The sequence below is a fragment of the Tamandua tetradactyla genome, chromosome X, assembly GCF_023851605.1.
Source record: "Tamandua tetradactyla isolate mTamTet1 chromosome X, mTamTet1.pri, whole genome shotgun sequence".
Taxonomy (NCBI): Eukaryota; Metazoa; Chordata; class Mammalia; order Pilosa; family Myrmecophagidae; genus Tamandua; species Tamandua tetradactyla.
Window position 1 is genome coordinate 72,570,359 of NC_135353.1, and position 16,413 is coordinate 72,586,771.

The window sequence follows — 16,413 nt, forward strand, 5'->3', positions numbered from 1 at the left end:
TCCTCAAACAGACCTGCTTTAAATGAGTTTTGCTTGGATTCTCAGTGACATGGAGGAAGGAAACGCCCTTTTCCTTTCAGTAGATAAGCTGGGATTCATTTCAATTGTCAGATATTAATTGAGCCTCCACTGGGCTCCTGGCTCTGTGCTAGGCACAGCAGAAGAAGCCAAGATGAGAAATGATAAAGGAGTAGAGGGGCATGGGAAGGAGAAGTAAAGGTAAGAGGCAAGGAAAGGAGTAGAGCTGGCTGCCCACATAAGAGGAGAAAGGAAAAAGGGAGTTAAAGTTTCATTTGGCCTGGTCTCACTTGACAGCACTGTGTGGGCTTAGAAACCTGAAACACTGGTTTGCTTACAAGCCGTAGCAAAATGTAGGGCAGTTAGGAAGACCACAATTTGAGTCAAGCATTTACATGTTCAATCCTTTAGAATGGGAAGTAAATGATCTCTTAAAAAAAAAAAAGAAGATATATGTGCATGTGTGTGTATAAACACACAGTATATAAGATTATTTTTGAATATAATAGCTAACATTTACGGAGTGTGTGCTCCATAAGCACTTGACACATTTTAACTCATGTTCAATTTATTGCTGTATTCACAAGGGCCAATGCTGTGCCTTGCACATAATAGGCATCTTGTGCTTTGAATAAATAAGTAAATGAAAGGGTGACTAAACAGCGTTTCCCACTTAAGCCCAATTATTATTCAGCATACAGTAAACATTAAATGTCAGTTCATTTTGCTGTAATTTTTTTTCTATTAAAGCAATGATTTTTATAGTATGCACGTGCACACTCTTTAACATTTTTCTTACTCATTTGGCAGGGTTCATTACCCCTCTAAAAATTAGAGGAAACATTAGATACAGTCCAGGAACAGGTGAATGAACTAGTGGTTTTCTGGCTTCCACATGATTGTTCTATAGTTGAAGAAAAAGCTTTTCCCTGAGGGTTTAGGGTTCAGTAGCCCTGACAGGGACCTACTTAAGAAACCAGGTTTACCATGTCATAATAACAATACTTTTCTGATGCAATGTAAAAGAGAGGGAAAAGGAATGTTTGAAAAATCATATGGCCCAGAATAGGACTTTTACTATAGCATGCGATTTGAAGAAACCATCCCGTTCTTCATCTCCCAATCTTCCAGGCCTTTATGGATTCGATGCCTGCAATTCTACCATTAGAAAACCATTGCTTTGGTTGAAAGAGTTGAAGTGCAAGCATCCGTGGCATGGATAACGTTATTAACACTGGGAAGCGATTAAAAAAAAAAAAAGGTTTTAGAGGCTTATCCACATCCACCAATGAGACGGTGAGAAATGAGCAGGCCGTGGGCGGGGTCGTGGGGAGGGGAAGGTGAATTGCAGACCGAAGGCAATAGGGCAAGTAGAAACATCTATGGAGAAGACCCCGGATCAAAGTAGGGAGAGGTGTTCCTGGAGAGCTAAGGCCTGAAGCCGGGTGGTCCAGCCGGCGCCTGGGAGGAGCCCCAGGTTCCGCCACAACCCCACCAGCCCCTGGGTCTGGTCGCCTGTGCTTCGGTAGGAGAGGCTCCCGACGCAGCAGGAAATGACTCTTCGTCTTTATCTCTTCTCTAGCGTCTGCAAAGCCAGGCCATTCTCTGGCCTTTTCATTTGCCGCCTCAAGTTTGTAGGATTTATTGATAAGAAAGGTAAGGAGGTAAAATAGAGAACCTGATTTAACCCTTGCTATACAGGCTGCTTACTGCGCCAGATTGCCCGCGGGCGGAGGAATTGAGAAGGCAGGCGAGGGTGGGGACGAGAACCCGGACGCGATCTGACCATGGCTGCACGAGGTCACATCCAGTTCTTCGTCCCTGTGCCCTGACGTCCGCTCCCCAACCTGTCTGCCGTGGCCCTGCAGCCCGGCCGAGTTCCGGGTAGACTTTCCAAGCATGTGCTCCTTATTAACCTTTCCTACAGATTCGATGGGCAGAACTTGTCCAGAGAAGAAGAGGGGAATGAAATTGGAGGGGCTGGTCAAGGAACCTAATTGAGTACTTCAATCAGGTTACCTATTCAGGCCCTGGGGAATCAGTCTACCTTCCCATCTGGCTGCTCTGGACTCTAGGTCCCTTTCCTATCAATTCCTTGGGCAGGAATGGAGCAGTTGTCACAATTTTTTTTTTCCTAAGGGGGAAAACTACACAAGCATTTACTTCAAACAGGAAAAGCTGTAAAAAGTAAATAGTCTTTTCTGTGCACATTGTACCCTCTGACATTAAGAAACAAAGAAACAACTCATCTTGCCTGGTATTGCTGTGCTCCATTGAAAAATGTATTTCACTACAGAAATGGCTAAATGTGATGAAAAACTCTGTACCAGGAGTGATGGGTGGTTGGCCTCTGAATATAGTAGGGTCCTATTTTAGTACATATTTGATAATGCTGAGGAAGAGACTTAGCTACACAAGGGCCCTAAGCCTGGTATATAGGGCAAATGGACCACAGTGGTAGGAGTCCCCAGTGAGAGGACCCACTCACCCCCCCAAAAAATCTAAATACGGAGACCAGATAGCTTCCTACAAATCCCTCAGCTTCACTGTCCTTCTTCATTGTCTTTCCTCTCCGAACCCCCTGTTCTCTGCCAGAGGGATAAGCCCCCTCTTCTGGACTAGCACCATCACTCCTTATTGTATGGGCCTCCTCACCCCCATGGCATTCTTTATTCTTTGTCTCCTCTTCACTCACTTCCTTTCTCTGGCTTCTGCTCTTCTCCATATCAAATACATAAATTTCTCTTGCCTTGAAAACATGTTTGTCACTAGTCACACATTTTGATAGTATTACGAGGATGCCCAGAGCAGGCCTTCACCTTAACACCTTCCAGGAGGCACTAATGCAGAGAGCCAGGAAAGATTTTGTGTGTGGGTTGTTTTTGAAATTTCTCATATAAATGTACTTATCTTCACAGCATTGCATGCATTATTTTGTCTTGCCAGTTTTGCAGGTTGGAGACATTGAGGCCCAAAAAGCCAAGTGCCATGCTTTGAATCAGAGGCCAAGGAAGGACAGTGACACATGTTGAATATCTACTGTGTTAGGCACAGTCCTGAGCACTTCATATATATGAGGTCATTTGATTATCACCACAACCCTGAGAGGTATGTTTTCTGAGTCCTATTTTTCTAGATGCTGGCACTGAGATTCCTAGAGGTTTAGTAACTTGCTCAAGGTTACATAGCTAGAGAGAGGAAGAGTTGGGATTAGAACTTGGCTCTGAAGACCATGTTCTCAGCATTTACTGCTAGTTGCATTTTTTGGGGGGTGTTGGTACCATTAACACCTGAACTCTGGGCCAGCTTAAATATATTCTGTTAGAAATTTGAAATCCCCTAAAACTAATACATCATGTGACAGTTACTTTCTTTATACTTTATAATCATACAAAATGTGCCAGTCACACAAAATGGTATATGGGCTACATTAATATTTAGCTATAATTAGCACCCACGTCAGCATCATCTGGGTTACATATTAGGCAAATGGCATACTGATTCAGTGATACAGAGGGAGTCATGGAGGAATCTTTGTCAACAAATCTATTCCATATATTGGATTTTTAAATATATATATATATCCTCTGAATTTTGGTGTAAGCTAACATTGGGATGAAATCTAAGGTAGAGAACAAGGACAAGTGAGGTAACTTTACAGCAGATGAGTAAGGCATCAGGCCAAGTCCCTTCAAGTGTCCAGGTACTTAAAAGAGGTACTTAACGCAGCAATAAACAGACAGCAAAAAGTATAGATACTGAAAGACAGAGACCTGTGTTGGAGGAAGAGGGATGCCTTCCTGTCTCCAAAGTGAGGCCCTTTACTTGTATTCTCAGACTCCTCCATTCTAACTCTTCCAGTTTTTGCCTCATAGTTTCTTCCATTATCTCTTCCCCCTGTTTCCCTTCCTTCTTCAATATTGCCATCCCCACTCAGTTCCATATTGTCTGTAAACAGCTATTATTAGCACTTATCAAACTTTTGCCAGGTACTGGATATTATGATAAGAGTGTTATGAACATTATCTCTATTTAATCTGCTATGTACTTTTTATTAGGTATCTTTATTTAATTCTTATAACAAGCATATGAACTGGGTACTGTAACTGTGTCTCCATTTTATAGATGGAAAAAGAGAAGGCAGAGGGAATGATTAACTTGCTTAAGGCCACCTAGCTAGTGAGTGGTGGAGCCAGTGGATCACCCAGGTCAGTCTGTCTCCAAGGTCTCCCCTCCTAAAATCTCAAAACCTTTATTTGTCCCTAGTGCCTACCATTTCCCATTGCCTTAGGCCCCTTCTTTTACCTCAGACTTACTGAATGTGTCAATTCCTTCATGACTGGCATTTCCCTTGGCCTTCGTGGCTCTGCACTCTTCTGGTTCTCTTTTTGGGTCACCAGTGTCTCTTCTTGCTCCCCAAATCTTGGTTTCCCCCCAGGTTTAGTCATTGGCTTTTTGCTCCTCTATTGACTCAAAGCTCTCTTTTTATCTTACAGTTTGTACTTATGGACACTCAACCAGATATCTAGCCCTGACTTCTCTTCTGACTTCTAGTAATGGCTTCTGCACTAACTTATTATTGTTGCCATTTGAAACACAACATGTCTCAAACAATGTGCTTTTATTAACTTCCCTATTTCCTCTTCTCTAAAGCCTCCATCAGCTCACTCACAATAAAGACCATATTCTTTTCAGGGATCACAGTTCTTCCACATCTCACTTTGACTTAAATTTCAGCTTTGTTGATAACAGTCCTTAAAATGAATCCACTGTTTTAGCCAGTTTGGTTTACCCACTGACCTCCAAACATCTGGTTCACATCCCCATCATCCTTTAAGACCCAGTGCAAGGCATGGCTTGCTAGAAAGCTGTGCTGGTTTGAATCTGTGGTGGACTCCAGAAAAGCCACAACCATGTCCTTTAATCTTTATTCAATATTGCTGACTGGGAGCCTTTTGATTGTTCCCATGGAGATATGACCCACTTAATTGTGGGTGGTAGCTTTTGATCAGATGGCTTCTATGGAGTTGTGACTCCACCTATTCTAGGCAAGTCTTGATTAGTTTACTGGAATCCTTTAAAAGAGGAAGCATTTTGGAGAGAGTCCCTTTTTTTAGAGCCAGGAGAGAGCCACAAGATCTATGAGAGCCCACGCAGCCCAGAGACCTCTGGAAATGAAGGAAAACACCCTTGGGGGAACTTCATGAAACAAGAAGCCTAGAGAGAAACTAGCAGACATCGCCATGTTCTCCATGTGCTTTTCTGGTTGAGAGAGAGACCCTGATCATCATCGGCCTTTCTTGAGTGAAGGTAACTTCTTGTTGGTGCCTTAATTTGGACATTTTTGTAGACTTGTTTTATTTGGGACGTTTTCACAGCCTTAGAACTGTAAAGTTGCCACTTATAAATTCCCCCTTTTAAGAGCCATTCTGTTTATGGTATATTGCATTTGGGAGCTAGCAAACTAGAACAAAAGCCTTTCCTGACCCTTCATCAGGAACTCTGCATAGCATGTTATTTACTGCGATCTTTTCCTGTGTCTGCATTTGATCTCCTCAATCAGATTGTAGCCTTTGTGTCCCCTCCGGTATCTTGTGTGACACAGTGCCTTGCATATAGAAAGCATTTACTAAATATTAGCTGATTGATTGGCTTTGGGTGGGAGGATGGAATAGGGGAATTGGCCACAGAAATACAGCCAGAGAGGTTGAATTCTTTCCTGGAGGCAAAGACAATGTTTTCCTCCTCTTTTTATTTTGGAAGCTTAAGACAGGGCCTAGCACACAGTAATTCTATTCTGTTTAACAAGTCTGCTTTTACTGAGTTAGGCTCAGTGCCAGGCACTGTGCTAGGTGCTGGGGTTCCATAAGAGTCTGTAAATGAATGAAAGGAGTTGGGAGTTATGCAACCATTTCACAACTTTTGCATTTCCAATACTTTCGTGCAGGTGAATTTCAGGGTATTTCTTTGTTGGTAGCTGTGCTGGTTTGAAGCTATTATGTACCCCAGAAAAGCTATGTCCTTTAATCCAGTGTTGCTGGGTGGAATCTTTTTGATTATTTCCATGGAGATGTGACCCCCTCAATGGTAGGTGGAATCTTTTGATTGGAGATATGTCTCCACCCATTCAAGGCTGGGTTGCTTACTGGAGCCCTTTAAGAGAGAACCATTTTGGAAAAAGCTTCAGAGCCACAAGAGCCACCAGAACTGACAGAGCCATCAGAATGGACAGAGCCCTGGGGAAGCCATTGAAGAGAAGGCTAGCATATCTTGCCATGTGCCTTTCTAGCTGAGAGAGAAACCCTGAACTTCATTGGCCTTCTTGAACCAAAGTATCTGTCCCTGGATGCCTTAGATTAGACATTTTTGTAGCTTTTCTTTAATTTGGATATTTTTATGGCCTTAGAACTGTAAACTAACAACTTAATAAATTCCCCTTTTAAAAAGTCATTCTGTTTCTGTTGTATTACATTCTGGCAGCTTGCAAACTGAAACAGAAGGTATTAAAAGAAGAGCCATTTTGTAGTTCCAAAGTACAGCCTGAAATGCTTCCTCTCCAGGGTGGATCTCTTCAAATTGGTGTGCCAGAAAACCACTACGTTGTTCATAACTTTTCTGGTGGTTGCTAAGAAGTATCAAAGAGGACAAAAAAAAATCTGAAAAAACCAAGCCAAAATTTGGACTCTTAGATGGTTCCTGGAAGGAAAGGTAAGGCCCAGGCAAATGTCCATTCCCATGAATGAGTCTCCATCTGTGGGCCTACTGAAATTCTATATTCTTGATGTAACTAAAGTGGCATTGCAAGAATTCATGGGGCACCTGAAGTAGCTTACCAAGGATAAACTTGAGGACATCCGAAGAGTATTGCTGGAAATGCTTTGGGGTCACAGAAAATGTTCTTCTTGTCTTTAAGTGGATTTTTGGCAGAAAGGAGAAATTAAGCTGGGGACTTGTCTCTAAAAAGGTCCAGGGCAAGTATTCTGAAAGCCAGAGACCCAGAGAAATGTTAGATGGATTAGAAACAAATACTCCCAGAGCAGCCATGCAAACACAAATATACCTCATTTAATGTAACAAATGTATTGTCTAAATCAAAATTTATATATATATACACACATATAATTTTTTTTTCTTTTTTGCATGGGCAGGCACTGGGAATTGAATCTGGATCTCTGGCATGGCAGGCAAGAATTCTGCCACTGAGCCATTATTGCCCAACCTAAATCAAATATATTTTAAAAGCAATAGGGAGGTGAGCTATTTAAAGGAACCCAACATTGAAACATTTTGTAATGTGAATAATTACTTCTTGTTAAAGCTGCATTTTTCTTATATTAGGTGTGCCCATTTGTTCTGCCTTGTTAAGCAGACATTGCCAAAATGGGCTCTTTTCCCAGACTATCTCCCTAGGGGCATGAGAATCAGATCTGAATGATAAGTAAAACACTAGAGAACATGGTGGCAGGAACTGTTCACATATAGTAGGTGTTTAGTACACATTTATATAATGAATGAAGTGCCTGAATTATTTTATTCAAGATTGGCTGTTATGTGACACTGCTCTGGAAGCTAAACTATAAAGAACAGCTCAAGATAGGTGCCCAGCTTAAGTCTTCACCACTCCACTCTATCAAGGGTATGGTGATAGACCGATAGGGATCTTGACTGGTGGGTTTTACCAAGATGCTCTAGCAGGTCCTTAAACTCAACATGCTAATGACTCCCAAATTTTGACTTTAGACCAGTTATGTCTTCCAAACTCTGGATTCATATGCAGATATATATCCTGTTTTCTTTCCTCCTTGCTTTTTCATTGTTATTATAACTTTTTGCATGGGGGTAGCAGTGCCCTTGCTCTTTTTTATTTATTTTTTAATTATGTTGTAGATTTACAGAAGTCATTAAAAAAACGTAATATTCCCAGATACCCCCTGTTTTAGTTTGTTAAGCTGCTGGAAAGCAATATACAAGAAATGGAACACTATTAAAAAGGAAATTTATTAAGCTGCAAGTTTACAGTTCTAAGTCTATAGAAATGCCCAAACTAAGGCATCCAGGGAAAGATACCTGAATTCAAGATAGGCTGATGGGTCTGGAACACCTCTGTCAACTGGAAAGGAACATGGAAATGGCTGCTAGCTTTCTCTGCTCATTTCATAAGGCTTCCCTGAGGGTGTTTTTCTTCTGCATTTCCAAAGATCTGTGGCTGTGTGGGCTCTGTCAGCACTAAGGCTTTTTCCAAAATTGTTCCCTCTTAAAGGGCTCCAGTAAGCAACCGCACCTTGAATAGGTGGAGACGCATCTCCATGGAAACCATGTAATCAAAAGTTACCACCCATAATTCGGTGGGGCACATCTCCATGGAAACAATAAAAAAGATCCCACTTAGCAATACTGAATGCTTTTCTGGGATACATGACAGTTTCAAATTGGCACACCCCTCTCTTGTTGACATGTTGCATTAGTCTGGTACCTTTGTTACAATTGATGAAAGAATATTAAAATATTACTGTTAACTATAGTCCATAGTTTACATTAGGTATATTTTCCCCACATATACCACCCTATTATTTTATTTTTTCCTTTCTCTCAATTTTTATTTATATTTTGTATATTTTTTAATTGATAAACCAAAACAACATACAAACACAAACATTCTTAACATACAAATATTCCGTACATGGTGTACAATCAATGGCTCACAATATTATCACATAGTAATATATTCGTCACCATGATCATTTCTTAGAACATTTGTATCACTCCAGAAAAAGATATAAACAGAAAAAGCTCATATGTACCATACCCTTTATCCCTCCCTCTCACTGACCACTAGTATTTCCATCTAAGGGGTTCATCAATTTTATTGATTTTCTCATAGAACCAACTTCTGGTTTTGTTGATTTTCTTGATTGTTTTCATGTTCTCAGTTTCATTTATTTCTGCTCTAATCTTCATTATTTCTTTCCTTTAGCTTACTTTGCAGTTAGTTTGCTGTTCTTTCTCTAGTTCTTATAAGTGGACAGTTAATTCCTTGATTTTTGCTCTTTCTTCTTTTTTGATACAGGCATTTAGGGCAATAAATTTCCCTCTTAGCACTGCCTTTGCTGCATCCCATGAGTTTTGATATGTTGTGTTTTCATTTTCATTTGCCTCAAGATATTTACTGATTTCTCTTGTAATTTCTTCCTTGACCTACTGGTTGTTTAAGAGTATGTTCTGGAGCCTCCATATTTTTTGTGAATTTTCTGGCCCTCTGGCTGTAATTGATTTCCAACTTCATTCCTTTATGATTTGAGAAAGTGTTTTGTATGATTTCAAAAAATTATTGAGACTTCCTTTGTATATAGTCTATCCTTGAGAATGATCCATAAGCACTAGAGAAAAAGGTGTATCCTGCTGTTGTGTGGGGTGTTATGTTCTGTAAATACCTGTTAAGTCTAGTTCATTTATTATATTATTCAAATTCTCTGTTTCTTTATTGATCCTTTGTCTTAATGTTCTGTCCATTGATGAGAGTGGGGAATTGAAGCCTCCAGCTATTATGATTGATGTGTCTGTTTCTCTTTTCAGTGCTTGCCTCATATATTTTTTCTTTTTTCTTTTTTATCCAAATGTCTTTTAGAGCAGACATTATATCTTTATTCTTTTTTAAATTTATTTATTTTTATTTATGACACATACACATAAAAATGCAAACATTCCTATCATATGAGCATTCTATTCTTGTTATATAATCAATGACTCATAATATCATCACATAGTTTTATATTCATCACTATGATCATTTCTTAGAACATCTGGATCAATTCACAAAAAGAAATAAAAAGAAAACAGAAAAAAATACGTACATACCTTACCCCTTACCCCACCCCTTCAGTGAGCACCAGGATTTCAATCTACTAAATTTATTTTAACATTTGTTCTGCCTATTATTTATTTATTTTTAGTCCATATGTTTGGCTTGTCTGTCAATAAGGTAGTCAAAAGGAGCATCAGACAAAAGGCTCTCACAACCACACAGTCACACTGTGACAGCCATATCATCATACAATTATCTTCAAAAAACATGACCACCAGAGCACAGCTCCACATTTTCAGACAGTTCCCTCCAGCCTCTCCATTGCAACTTAACTAAACAGGTGATATCTATTTAATGCATAAGAATAACTTCCAAGATAACCTCTCGACTCTGTTTGGAATCTCTCAGCCACTGACACTTTATTTTGTCTCATTTTGCTCTTCCCCATTTGGTTGAGAAGATTTTCTCAATCCCTTGATGCTGAGTTCCAGCTCATTCTAGAATTTCTGTCCCATGTTGCCAGGAAGGTCCACACCCCTGGGAGTCATGTCCCTTGTAGGGAGGGGGAGGGTAGTGAGCTTGCTTGCTGTGTTGGCTGAGAGAGAGAGAGGCCATATCTGAGCAACAGAAGAGGTTCTCTTGGGGGTGACTCTTAGGCTTAATTTTAAGTAGGCTTGGCCTGTCCTTTGTGGGATTGTTTCATATGAACAAATGCCAAGATTGGAGGCTTGGCCTATTGCTTTGGCTATCCCCACTGCCTGTGAGAATATCAAGAATTCCCCACGTGGGGAAGTTGAATTTTCCCCCTTTCTCACCATTCCCCCTAGGGGACTCTGCAAATACCTATTCACTGTTCAAATTGCTCTGGAATTTATTTGGGCATCACTCTGGACTAACCTACAAAATTTCAGGTCCTACGCAAGGCTCCAAGTACTATGGTGTTCGATTAAGCTGTCCACATAAGTTATATTAGGAAATGCACTAGTTAAAATAAAAATTTTGCACCAAATAAACATTTTTTGGTTGTCTCACACATAGGTTAAAGTTTTAAAATTTTAATTACCATCTGTTATCAACACCCTGCATTATTGACATTCCTTTGTTCTTTTTCATGCAGAAACATTTTTAAATTTGCACATTTAGTCACTATCGTTATATACTCTAGGCATTCCTAGATTATACCATCTCAGTCTTTATTGTCTGTCTTTCCTTCTGATTTCATTTGTGCCCCAAGCCCTCCTCCTTCTATCATTCTCACATTCAGCTTCATTCAGAGTTCTGACATTATTGTATTACAGTTAGGTAGTATTGTGCTATCAGTTTCTGAACTTTTACAATCAGTCCTGTTGCACAATCTGTGTCCCTTCAGCTCCAATTATCCAATATCTACACTATTTCTATCTCCTGATGGTCTCTGTTAACAATGAAATTCTCCAAGTTCATTCGCTAATGTCAGTTCATATCAGTGAGACCATACAGTATTTGTCCTTTTGTTTCTGGCTAATCTCACTCAACATAATGCTCTTAAGGTCCATCCATGTTGTTACATGCTTCAAGACTTTATTCTGCCTTACAACTGCATAATATTCCATCGTATGTATATACCACAGTTTGCTTAGCCACTCATCTGTTGATGGACATTTTGGCTGTTTCCATCTCTTTGCAATTGTAAATAATGCTGCTATAAACACTGGTGTGCAAATGTCCATTTGTGTCCTTGCCCTCATGTCTTTTGAGTAGATACCTAGCAATGGTATTGCCAGATCATATGGCAGTTCTATACTTAGCTTCCTGAAGAACCGGCATACTGCGTTCGACAGCGGTTGTACCATTTGACATTCCCACCAACACTGAATAAGCGTGCCTCTTAATCCACATCCTCTCCAGCACTTGTCATTTTCTGTTTTATTGATAATGGCCATTCTGGTGGGTGTGAGATGATATCTCATTGTGGTTTAGATTTGCACTTCTCTAGAAGCCAGGGAACTTGAACTTCTTTTTATGTACCTTTTGGCCATTTGTATTTCCTCTTCTGAGAAGTGTCTGTTCATGTCTTTTGCCCATTTTGTAATTGGCTTGTCTATCTTTTTGTTGTTGAGTTGAACAGTCTCTTTATATATTATGGATACTAGACCTTTATCAGATATATCATTTCCAAATATTGTTTCCCATTGTGTAGGCTGTCTTTTTACTTTCTTGACAAAGATCTTTGATGTGCAAAAGTGTTTAATTTTGAGGAGTTCCCATTTATTTATTTCCTTCTTCAGTGCTCTTGCTTTAGGTGTAAGGTCCATAAAACCGCCTCCAATTGTAAGATTCATTAGATATCTCCCTACATTTTCCTCTAACTGTTTTATGGTCTTAGACCTAATGTTTAGATCTTTGATCCATTTTGAGTTAACTTTTGTGTAGGGTGTGAGATATGGGTCTTCTTTCATTCTTTTGCATATGGATATCCAGTTCTCTAGGCACCATTTATTGAAGAGACTGTTCTGTCCCAGATGAGTTGGATTGACTGCCTTATCAAAGATCAATTGTCCATACATGAGAGGGTCTATATCTGAACACTATTCGATTCCATTGGTCAATATATCTATCTTTATGCCAGTACCATGCTATTTTGACCACTGTAACTTCATAATATGCCTTAAAGTCAGATAGCATGAGGCCTCCAACTTCTTTTTTCTTTCTGAGGATATTTTTAGCTATTTGGGGCACCCTGCCCCTCCAGATAAATTTGGTTATTGGTTTTTCTATTTCTGAAAAGTAAGTTGTTGGGATTTTAATCGGTATTGCATTGAATCTGTAAATCAATTTAGGTAGAACTGACATCATCACTATATTTAGTCTTCCAATCCATGAACATGGTATGCTGGTATGCCCTTCCATTTATTTAGGTCTTCTGTGTTTTCTTTTGACAATTTCTTGTAGTTTTCTTTGTGAAGGTCTTTTGTATCTTTAGCTAATTTATTCCTAAATATTTTATTGTTTGGGTTGCAATTGTAAATGGAATTTTTTTCTTGATTTCTCCCTCAGATTGTTCATTACTAGTGTACAGAAACACTACAGATTTTTGAGTGTTGATCATGTAACCTGCCACTTTGCTGTACTCATTTATTAGCTCTAGTAGTTTTGCTGTGGATTTTTCAGGGTTTTCGACATATAGTATCATATCATCTGCAAACAGTGAGAATTTTCCTTCTTTCCAATTTTGATGCCTTGTATTTCTTTTTCTTGTCTAATTGCTCTGGCTAGAATTGAATAACAATGGTGACAGCAACATCCTTGTCTTGTTCTTGATCTTATGGGGAAATTTCTCAGTATTTTCCCATTGAGGATGATGCTAGCTGTGCGTTTTTCATATATTCCCTTTATTATGTTGAAGAAGCTCCTTTCTATTCCTAACTTTTGAAGTGTTTTCAACAAGAAAGGATGTTCAATCTTGTCAAATGCCTTTTCTGCATCAATTGAGATGATCATGTGGTTTTTCTGCTTTGATTTGTTGATATGGTGTATTACATTAATTGATTTTCTTATGTTGAACCATCCTTGCATACCTGGGATGAATCCTACTTGGTCAATGTGTATAATTTTTTTAATGTGTTGCTGGATTTTATTTACAAGAATTTTGTTGAGGATTTTGCATCTATATTCACTAGAGAGATTGGCCTGTAGTTTTCTTTTCTTGTAGTATCTTTGTCTGACTTTGGTATGAGGATGATATTGGCTTTGTAGAATGAGTTTGGCAGCCTTCCCTCCTCTTCAGTTTTTTTGAAGAGTTTGAGCAGGATTGGTACTAATTCTTTCTGGAATGTTTGGGAGAATTCACCTGTGAAGCCATCTGGTCCTGGACTTTTCTTTTTGGGAAGCTTCTTAATGACTGATTCAATTTCTTTACTTGTAATTGGTTTGTTGTGATATCCTATTTCTGCTTGACTCAATGTTGGTTGTTCATGCCTTTCTAGGAAGCTGTCCATTTCCTCTATATTGTCTAGTTTATTAGCATAAAGTTGGTCACAGTATCCTCTCATTACTTCCTTTAATTCTGTGGGGTCAGTGATTATGTCTCCTCTTCCATTTCTGATTTAATTTATTTGCATCCTCTGTCTTCTTCTTTTTGTTAACCTTGCTAAGTGTCCACCGATCTTATTGATTTTCTCATAGATCCAGCTTATGATCTTGTTGATTTTCTCAACTGTTTTCATGCTCTCAATTTCATTTATTTCTGCTGTAATCATCAGTATTTCTTTCCTTTTGCTTGCTTTGGGGTTAATTTGCTTTTCTTTCTCTGGTTCTTTAAAGCAGACAGTTAATACCTCGATTTTTTCCCCCTATTATTTGTTTTTATTCAATTATTCTACTCGTCTGTTGACAAGGTAGATAAAAGGAGGCTCAGACAAGGTTTTCACAATCACACAGTCACATTGTGAAAGCTATATCATTGTACAATCCTCATCATGAAACATGGCTACTGGAACACAGCTCTACATTTTCAGGCAGTTCCTTCCAGCCTCTCCATTACATCTTGAATGACAAGGTGATATCTACTTAATGCGTAAGAATGACCTCTTATCCTCCCCAGGATAACCTGTTGACTCTGTTTGGAATCTCTCAGCCATTGATACTCTGTCTCATTTCACTCTTCCCCCTTTTGGTTGAGAAGGTTTTGTCAATTGCTTCATGCTGAGTCTCCGCTCATTCTAGGGTTTTCCTCAATCCCTTGATGCTGAGTCTCAGCTCATTCTAGGATTTCTGTCCCACGTTGCAGGAAGGTCCACACCCCTGGGAGTCATGTCCCACGTAGACAGGGAGAGGGTGGTGAGTTTGCTTGTTGTGTTGGCTGGAGAGAGAGGCCATATCTGAGCAACAAAAGAGGTTCTCTTGGGGGTGACTCTTAGGCCTAATTTTAAGGAGGCTTGACCTATCCTTTGTGGGGTTAAGTTTCATATGAACAAACCCCAAGACTGGGGGCTCAGCCTAAAACTTTGGTTGTCCGCACTGCTTGTGAGAATATCAAGAATTCAACTTAGGGAGGTTGAGTTTTCCCCCTTTCTCACCATTCCCCGAAGGGGACTTTGCAAATGCTTTTTTTATTTACTGTGCAAATCACTCTGGGATTTATTGGGGCATCACTCTGGACAAACTGACAAAATCTCATGCCCTACTCAAGGTTCCATGTATTTATGGTGTTCAATTAAGCTGTCTACATAAGTTATATTAGGAAATGCCATAGTCAAAATATAAATTTTGTACTAAATAAACATTTTTTGCTTTAGTGTCACACATAAGTTAAAATTTTAAACTATTAATTGCCATCTATTTTCAACACCCTGCAGTAATGACATTCCTTTGTTCTTTCTCATGCAAAGACATTTTAAAATTTGTACATTTAGTCACTATCATTATACACTCTAAGCATGCTTAGATTATACCATCTCAGTCTTTATCACCTATCTTTCTTTCTGATTTCATTTGTGCCCTCAGCCCTCCTCCCTGTATTGTTCTCAGATTCTGCTTCATTCAGTGTTTTAACATAATTGTATTACAGTTAGGTAGTATTGTGCTGCCCATTTCTGAGGTTTTACAAGCAGTCCTGTTGCGCAATCTGCATCCCTTTAGCTCCAATTACCCAATATCTTACCCTATTTCTATCTCCTGATGGTCTCTGTTACTAAGGAAATATTCCAAGTTTATTCACTAATGTCAGTTCATATCAGTGAGACCATACAGTATTTGTCCTTTTGTTTCTGGCCACTCTCACTCAGCATCATGTCCTTAAGTTCCATCCATGTTGTTACATACTTCATAATTTTATTGTCTTACAGCTGCATAATATTCCATCACATGTATATATATGTGGTCCAGTTTTTAAGATTACACTCTATGCAGTCTTTTCACTTTCAGGAGTAAAGCTTCCTTTATTTTGTTCTTTTTCTGGGAATTATTACTCTGTTTATTTTTACTTTTTCCCCTATTATTGTTATTATTTTTTTATTGTCCTTTCATTGCCTGTAGCTAATTTTGCCTGGAGGGCAAATTCTGATAGGAGGGTGACCCTGCAACTACCTGTCTCAAGTCAGTATTATCCAGCTGAAATGGGACCATGGATCTATGAAGGTTTCATAGACCAGTTCCAAAATACCCTTGTGAGAGAGGCAGAAAAGATGCCAAAAAGTCTTTCTGATGGCTCCATGAAACTGCACTATTTTGGGTTGCACAGTAGGTGTTCTTCTGGAAACGTTTCCCCACAGCCTTAAGGGGGCCCTGGGTCTTTGAACTTACACCACCTTCCTTCCCGTCAGGGTTGTGGTTCAAACAATGACTGGTGCTCCATTTGTGGTGTGGTTTAAAAAAAAACTGCTGCTCAAAGTCTGGCCTCTTGATCTTAATTTGCTGATCAAAAGCCATGATCTGTACTGAGCTGTGAGCCCCCTTATTCTTGGGGAAGTGGGCTTCCATGTCTCTCTCCATGCTAGAAATCGGACTAAGGCTGGTAGCCTCAATAGTTGGGAATGGCACTGAGCAATTTATTCATGTTTTTTTTTTAACATGGTGTTTCAGCCTCTTTGTCATGGTGTTTCAGCTTCTTCCCT

At 39.4% G+C, this 16,413-nt stretch overlaps 1 long non-coding RNA gene across 4 annotated transcripts in view; it reads left to right on the forward strand.

Moving 5' to 3' along the window:
* Nucleotides 1-1,357: 1,357 nt before the first annotated feature.
* The window catches only part of LOC143670202 (uncharacterized), a 200,883-nt gene continuing 185,827 nt past the window's right edge, over nt 1,358-16,413 (forward strand). For all 4 annotated transcript variants that reach the window (XR_013169296.1, XR_013169298.1, XR_013169297.1 and 1 more), the window contains exons 1-2: nt 1,358-1,674; nt 2,965-3,126. This is a non-coding gene — a long non-coding RNA (uncharacterized LOC143670202). The remainder of the gene's footprint in view (nt 1,675-2,964; nt 3,127-16,413) is intronic.